The 8,953-nt window shown below is 42.4% G+C and overlaps 1 long non-coding RNA gene across 1 annotated transcript; it reads right to left on the minus strand.

The window, feature by feature from the left end:
• Window positions 1-416: 416 nt before the first annotated feature.
• LOC106726676 lies at window positions 417-8,744 on the minus strand. Its single transcript, XR_001362746.1, has 3 exons — window positions 8,732-8,744; window positions 647-652; window positions 417-495 (listed from the first exon to the last, which is right to left on the minus strand). It is a non-coding gene; the product is annotated as an uncharacterized LOC106726676 (long non-coding RNA).
• Between the last annotated feature and the right edge of the window lie 209 nt (window positions 8,745-8,953).

Genomic DNA, 8,953 nt, shown 5'->3' on the forward strand with positions numbered 1-8,953 from the left:
TTCTGGAAGTTTGCCACAACAGAAAGTCCTAAACAACTCAACAATCCAAGTTCAAGACCAGCCTTGTTTAACCTGGTGATATATTTCCCTTCGGAATTCAGAGCATTAACTTGCTTATAACAAACATAAGTAGCAGCAACACATAAAACTGTGGCAAATTTTAACATTGCCCCAAACAAGCACTTTCTGGAGCCACTGTACCGGTGTCAATGATATGAGGCGAAGCAGGGTCAACATGGTGGAGAGTGATGGCAGTAATGTATGAGAATATGAGAGCAACAGCCGTCCAAATGACAAGGGCCGAAGGAAGGAAACTGAGTCCTTGCTGAATCCAAGGTCTCAAACAGGTCTTACTTGCTTATTTGGTTTTATCCTCCTTACTCAACTTTAAGTTCTGTGAGAGCAGGAACCAACATTTTTGTTCATCATTATATTCCCAGCTCCTGTTTTAGTATCAGTCTTCAAATCTGCCCAAACCTACTCCTTTTGTAGATCCTTGCTTGGATGCACTTGCCAAAGCAGACCATTGGATCCTGAGCCTCCAGGGTGGACAGAGATGGGGCAGGCCCTGGGGTGCACCACCTGGCATATTCTAATAAAATGATCAATAGAGCAAGACTCAGGGGTACCCCGAATGACAACAGACCTGATCCTGAAATGAGGATAACCAACAGTCCCAGTTTACCTGTGAAGGTGGAGTCCCCTGACTTGAGACTTCAAGTGCTAAAAAGTCCTTAGCAAACAGGACAAATTAATCTTCCTACTTAAAATGGCACAAGTTGGTCAGACCCTCGCAAATGGAATAGAGCTTCCCTACCAGCTCATCTGGCCCTGCACATGAGCATCTTCCATTCCAGATCATCTTCCTCTTGTCAGGTGATCATTTGACCTTAGTTCAAATGTTGGGTCCTGGTTGATATGACTGTCTGGGTAGCACCGTCCAATGGACTCCTCATCTGTCCCCCCCAACCCACTGGAGCCTCTTTGGCCTCTTTACCACACTAAAGCCAAGGGTTCTTTTGAATAAAAAATGATGTCCTTCAGTTCCAGGGGCTGAAAATCCTTCAACAATTCCCCAGTGTTCCACTTACCAGTCCATTGGATGGTACCAACTAGACAGGCACATCAACTAGGACCAAAATTTGAACCAAGAGCCAAATTATTCAAGGTTATTACAAGAGGAAGATTATCTAGGATTGAAAAGAATCAGTTCTTACATAAAGTGTCAGGAATGAAGTTCTGGATAAAGAGCAAATCCCTGGGAAGCCACAGATAGGACTTGGCCTCTGTCTACTTCTTACCTGAATCTTATGCCGTATTCTCTCTAATCATTCTGCTCTAGTTTCAGTAGCTTTCTTGCTGACCTCACACCCATCATTCTCTTTTGGGCCACAGGGCCTTTGCTCATGTTCTTCCCTCTGCCTGGAATATTCTCCAGGCCTCTATCCTACCACTGATGCCTGTTCATCCTTTAGATCTCAGCTCATGAGTGGCTTCCTTGGGGAAGCCTTCCCTGACCTCACAGTCCATGTAACAGCCCCTCCATTGCAGCACCTTCATAGCTCACAAATTCACATGAGAGTGTTTGCATGTACCTGATTCATTCTCATCTCCTCCATCAGCTCCTAAGGGAATGACTATGCCCCCTTCAATTGACATTGTATTTCCAAGACTACCACCAGCCCTAGTAAATGTTCAATAAGTACTTGCTATTAGAATAAATGATGAATATTAATTGTTCAATATATATTTGAGATTTTTTTTGAATGGGGCAAAACATTACTAGGGCTGTAAAGTTACCAACACAATTCTTGTTGAATCAATTGCTCCCCCCCGCCAATTATCTCTCTCTCTTTTTTTTTCATGGGCTCAAATTTCCTCCTAGCCCAGCACAATAGCTTGGTCATCAGGAGACAAGGTCCTAGACCTTGGATTTTTTGGGGGGGTGGGGGGTGGGGGACTGAAGATTGGAGGTGGGTGGCAGGGAGAGAAGGACATCAGATAGCAAAACTTTTAATTTTGATAAACAAAATTAAACAAACAAAAGCAACATAGACATGTTCATTGTTCTATAATTTCATAAAAGAAATGATTTTAACATTTAAAAATAGGAAGGACATAACTTCAGAAAATAATAATCACAGCCTTTCCCAGGCAGGGACAGTTGGTGTCTTTATACTGACACTTTGCTACAGAAAACTGCCACTGGTGCATGGATTTGAATTTTGTCTCCAATACTTCCTAACTGTGTGACCTTGGGTAAGCAACTTCACCTCTCTGCTCCTCACTGCCTCCTTCTTGGAGGTGTTGTGAGAGTTAAATGATTTAACCTATATAAAGCCTTTAGCACACTCCATACACTACACAGGCTAATGCAGATATATCACCTTGGTCATTCACTAGACAACAGCGCCACCTGGTGGCACTTCATCCCAGAGTACAGACAAGCTGCTACTGCAGAGCAATAATGAGGCATCCACAGGCAGTGAGGCTGAGGCAGAGGCAGGGAGAAAAGCCATAAATATTGGTGGAATCATAAAACTCAGATCTTTCTATCTTCCTAAGGAGAGAAAATGAAATCTCTCCCCTTGGCCCCTCAACCATGAGGTCTGCTTTATTTGGGGTGGGGAGCTGTCTATTCACTGGGGCTGACAGGAAAGTGGGGCCTTGGCACGGTCACCCACTGGGTGGGGGCTGGGTATGGGGTCACTGTCAGCCACAGCCCTCTCTGCCTCTTGCTTTCCTGATAGTTCTGAAGAATGAAAAAGAAATAGCAAACCGAGGAAGCTTTTTTATGATGTTCACAAACATCGTAAGTTCTGTGCTCTCACTGATAAGGGTCTTGCATTGTTGGAGCCATTAGCCACTGGAAACAGCCCTGTGTCTTCAGAAAAGTCCTTTCAGGAGAGTCTGTGAGAGCTGAAAGCAGACTTGAGCACTCTCTCTTTTCATATTTCTTCCCCAGTGAGAGAGATTGACACTGACTTTCCTTTCTTGCCTCTGCTTGCAGATTTTCATTTACCCTGTGAACCTGGGAAGGAACCTTACTTAGCAAAAGACAGGGAAGGTTGGCTCTGGGAGTAGTTAGGCTTGTGTTTGAAACCTTGTTCTGACATTTGCTGACTATGTGACCATGGGCAAGTCACCGTGTCTCCTTGAACTTGTTTCTGCATCTATAAACTAAGAATGATAATATTATACCCCTCAGGGATTTAATATAAGACTTGAGTGTGCTAATCTACCCCACAATCTCAGATGCCTGCAGGGGCCAGACAGACATGATTAATGAGAAAAATGGGTCAAGTATAGGGCACAGGGAGTGGTGAGGACTGCAATTAACCAGGAGCACAAACACCAAGTAACAGGGACAGCTGCTAGTCAGCATCATCTGATCCAGCGCACTCATGTCTTTGATCCAGGGTATTACAGATAACCTCAAAATTCCAGAATTTGGCAGTTTTGCTTGAGTCCATGGGTGGGCTTTGGCACTGCTGGGCCTACCTGACCTGAGAGAATAGATTTGGTTAGGAATAAAATGTGGTAAAAAGAAATGTAGGCCCAGTACTGCCAGTTTTTTTTCAAATGTTCAAGAGAAACAATCATCTCTCTCTCTCTTTTTAATGCTGGCATCAAACATTGAAAAAATAATACACCATGACTCAGACAAAATCCTGTGTTAGCTTGTGACCTTGGGTAAGTCTCTCAACATGTCTGGGCTCTATTTCTTCATGAATAAGGAGGGTAAGAATATACCTAGCTCCTGACCTTAGCAATTTATATAAGTGACTTAATTTAACCTTTCCCTCAACATGATAAAGAGGTGTTACTATTATCCTTTGTTTTTCAGATGAGAAAACAGAGATACACAGGAGTTGAGTAACTTGCCCAGAATCCCACAGCTAGTAAGTGGCAGGGCTATTGTGAGGCTTTAGAAGGAAATGCATGCGAAGTGGTCAGTGAATAACAGTTATTGTTGTGTCATTGTTATTATTATTACTATTATTAACACAAATGGTTCAAGGTCAGTTCTCATACTTAATTTGATGGTCAGAGTATGTCCCTAGACTTTGAGCTGTCAGACAAAGATGAGGGCTAGCTCTAAATTATGTGGTATGTATTTTTGCAGGTAGCTCTTAGACGAATTAATAGTTCATTTTTACATAGGCACTGAGCCACCCTGCCTTTGGGTTTCCTGGGATGATAATTAGATTTAGACCCCTGGTACAGTCGATAGATTATCATCTCGGGGTGACCAAGCCAATCATGACCTGCAATTTACAGCTTGAGTTATTTTCAAATCAATATAGATTTGCTCTTCATCGAGTGGGCTGTAAAGCATGGGTGACAGATGACCCTATAAAGCGGTTGACATAGGAGTGGAAAAATTGCAGAGGCCTGGAGAGGGGCCAGGTTATTAGGGGAGAGATGAAGTAGAAAGTAGAGGAGGCTGACCTCTGGTTAGTAGGCTGTGGTAAGAGCTGGCCACTGTTACCACTGGGACCTACTTAGGACAGAGTCTTATTGAGAGAGTAGATTTGATTGGCAGAGAGTGAAGTGTGTTAGAAAGAGAACAAGTTTTGGAGATGGGTAGAAATGGATTGGTATTTTTGCTGTGTAATTTCCTATCTATCGTACTATGGGAAACTGGACTCTAGTCCCTGATACTTGGTTTTCTCATCTGTAAAATGGACAATAATTTATTGCTCAGATGAAGATGAAATGAGTCTATATTTGCAAAACACTTGTTTTTTTGTTTTTTACAATGCAAAGCTGTCAAGTTCAGTCATTAAGAGGCTGTGTAGTCAGATGGACCTAGGGTCAAGTCCTACTTCTTTCACTTCCAAGCTCTCAGAGTAACTTTGGATTAAGTCGCTTGATTACTTTGAGCTTTAGTTCCCTTATATTGGACTAACAATAGAAGCCCCTGTTTGAGACAGTTGTGATCATTATATTAGATAATGCACATAAAGATAAATTAGTACCATCCACAGAGGGTGAGCTCAGCAAGAAGAGGGCATCATTTCTGTCCATGTGAATTTTATCCATCCCATACTGGGCACAGAGGGGGCTCTCATGGAACACCGACTCAACTGCATGATGACTGAAACGTGTTCTTCAAGAAACAGATCATATCCTCAAACTGGGTAATTTGAGGAGAGTTTAATTTAAAAAATTAATGACACTAAAAACACATTTAAATAATAAAACAGCTGTTAAAATTACACATGCATGCATTATTTACAAACATGTCAATAGGGCATTGGAAAACCAACATGGGACAGTGCTAAAGACAGTGCTGTGCTAGGGAGGAGCCATTTCCATCTTGGAATAGCCAAGATGATTGTTTCAGCACTTCTCTTCCTAAGCCATGTGGTCTTGCCGTGCCTCCAAATAAAATGGAAGAATGAACATCCTCACACCATTTGACCATGTGACCTGCTAAGGTCAACAGATTATGAAGCAGAAAGCAGTATTCGCTGAGGCTAGAAATGTGCTTGTGTGGCTTGGCTCACCCTCTTGTATGTCTATCATTTGCCATGAGAGAAGAAAGTGCTCCAGGAATCAAGAAGGAAACTCATGAAGCAAATCTGAACCCAACTGGCAGTTTGGATCAAGATCAGCTGAGCCCAATAGTAACAGAGGTGACCTACAGATCTGGGCAGAAAACTAAATGTTTGCTCCAGTAGCTACTGAGATTTTAAGGTTGTTTAAATGCACACCTCTTGATTAGGAGGAGCAGAGGGAGGGGCAGTTACTAGATTGGGCTGCATGATAGGAGCTATGACCTCAGGAGAGGGAAGAGATGGCTCACCTATACCCTCTTCCCTCCTTCTGTCTCCTATTGGTACCTCCCATTGGGTGAACTTAACTAGAAGTGTAGGGCAAGGGATCCACTGGTAGAGCCATTCAAGATCAGGCCTCTGGCACAGCACATGGAGGAGAAGGTGGAGAATGGATGTTGACAGGAGAATAGGAATTAGTCAGTACAATTAAAGAGGAAGAAGAATATGTGGGGCTCTTAAATTAACAAAGTACTGTGCTAAGGGCTTTGCACAAGGAGCCCCATCCACCTGCAGCCCTTTGGGTACCTTCTTCCCAACTGTCTCCTTGGTCTCCCTGGTTTTCTCTTGTTCTGTCTGGTGATCGGGAACATTCTCTGGGATCTGAAGCTCAGTGGAGTTACCCAGCAGGGCCTCCTCAAACAATCTGACAATTCTTTCAGATTTCCCCCTCCCCAATCCATCAGCCAAACAAGAGTTGTCTCCATGATTATTATGGTTGAGAGGGAGATTTCAGAGAATGCATTTTATTTCAATCTTTTATTTAGCAAAACCATGTGTTCCAAGGTATTGTTCCCAAGAGTCCCAGGCCTCCCTTTTCTTGGGAAGCAGCAGTTTGGCACACAAGTGCAAGCAAGAGTTTTGAAGTTAGAGCCAAGTGGTTGTAAAGCCCAACTTCCCCTCTTATCAACTGGTTGACCTTGAGCAGATAATTTCACCTGATTTCTGAACCAGTGGAGATAATATCAGCACCAGGCTCTGGGGTCACTTTGAGGATTAAATGGGATATATAATGCCCTTAGCAGAGTACATTGTTAATGCTCATTAAACTAGTATTGTTACTGCAAACTTCCTAAATGATGTCAGGATGACTCTGGAATGGCGCTGGGGTGGCACAGAATGCTCTAGTTCAGCAGTCGCCAACCAGTGGTCCTCGGACCACTGGTGATCTGTGAGGTCTGAAAGGTTGGCGACCACTGATCTAGTTGATGCCACAGGATCTGGTTACCCATGCCTGGTATTGGAAGGCCCACACACAGTTCTTCTGTCAGCGAGATTCCATCAGTTCTTGAAAAACCAAAATTTCTCTCATTTCCAGGCAGGTAGGAGCTGAAGCATCCTTTAGCCTTTCAGGGCTCTGGGCTCCACTGGGCAGGGAATTTCTCCTAAGATAGACCTGTTGGTGGTCTAGTGATATCCACCTATCAAGCAGCCAATCAGCTTACTCCATTCTAGAATTATAGGTATCTGTCAAACCCTGAGATATCCTGTAATTTATGAATTCTTAAGATTGAATATATTTGTATGGGGATCAATTTTATGATGAATTTAAACCTGCCTGAATTACACACACACACACACACACACACACACACACAATGATTGCAGAGGAAACGTAGAGAATGTCTAGGAAGCTATGACTATTAGATGGGAGAAAAGTTATTGTCTGTTTCCATAAACCTATTGCACACCCACCCCCATTCACCACCAACCCAGCTACAGACTCATCTCTTCACCCACCACCCACTCCATATGACACCTAATACCCACCCTATTTTCCATCCATTTATTTCTCCACACATGCATCCCCTTTCAAACCCATCCATCCACCACATTCATCCACTAACCTTTGTTATCCATCTATCCATCCATCATCCATTCACTCACCACCCACTCAATCCACCATCCCAGTCATCTATCTATTCATCCATTTATTCCATCCACCCATCTAGTCATCCATTCACTCTCCACTAACTACCATCCACCCATCCATCCACCCACCCACCAATTATTGACCTTTATCCATCCATTAGGCAAACATTCATTAGTTAGCCATAATGTGCCAAAACTTATATTATGGACCTGAGATACATATGAATAAGACATGGCTCCTTTTCCCAAGAACTTCTCTATCCAATGTGCAAAAGATATACTCCAAAATAAAAATGACAAAATACAACTCAGCTAATTTTTAATAAGAAGGCAGCATTTTGACCAACTTGACTTTGATCTGGGCTCTGCCACTTGCTAGATGGATATCCTTGTACCAACCACAACACTTAATTAAGCCTCAGTTTTCTCATCTGTTAAGGAGGAATAATAATTGCATTTACTTCAGAGGATCATGGTGAACACTAAACAAGTTAATGTTAAGTAAGTTAACATGTTGTAAGAGGGTCACATAACAAATAACTGCAGACATCCTTTAGGAATTGAGAGTAGCCCAAACTGACAACCACCAAGACAATGGGAACCTCAGCCACAACTGTGAGGAATTGAATTCTGACAACAACCATCTGAACTTGGAAAGAGATGCCGAGCTCCAGAAAAGAGCCCACAAACACCTTGTGGTAGCATTGAGAAGACCCAGCTAAGCTCTGCCTGGACTACTCAATTCACAGAAACTGGGAGATATTGTGTGTTATTTTAAGCCACTAAACTTGATGTAATATGTGATGTGGTAATAGATAACTAAGATATTAGGTAACTTTCCCAAGGCTACAAATCCCCTAAGTGATAGAGCCAGGGTTCATAATAACAATGAGTCAGAGGAGTTAAAATGAAAATGATTTTCTAATTAGCACTCAATTGACTGGAAAATTCAATTAATCAAAATCTCTAATTCCTGGACCTTATGATTAGTGAGGGATTTCTGAATTTGAAATCAAGTTTTTCATGGCATTTGGGGAAAACACCATGGATGCCCTAATGCTGCTGGAGAAATGCAGTGAATGTAGAGTTGGGTCTGATTCAGATAGCCAAGTTTCCATTTTGAAAATGTGATGGGGATTTCTTATTGAGCAGCATACATCTGACTTTATGCCTCTGCTCTATTTTTCAGGCCTTTACACTGAAACCCAAGGCTAAATAGAGATGATTGCTAGTTTTCCTTTATTTCACTTTACCAATGTCCCAGGCTGCCTCCATCTTAGTGATACCTAAGAGGTGACTAAGGTAACGCAGCCTGTTACATCTGGAAGTTATTTTTAGCAAGTTCCTGTATAAAATCCTCTTCTCCTATTTTAGGAAGAAGTCTGCTTCCTTGATGCATTTTCTGGTTGGTATATTGTTTTATGGTATCCTTGCTGTGCTGTGTTGTAACTCAGGAGGCTCTCAGAACTTGTTGTGATGGACATGCGTCCTTAACTAGCAATTTGAAAAACAATCTCTTC

Source organism: Myotis brandtii, unplaced genomic scaffold, assembly GCF_000412655.1.
Source record: "Myotis brandtii unplaced genomic scaffold, ASM41265v1 scaffold302, whole genome shotgun sequence".
Classification (NCBI taxonomy): domain Eukaryota; kingdom Metazoa; phylum Chordata; class Mammalia; order Chiroptera; family Vespertilionidae; genus Myotis; species Myotis brandtii.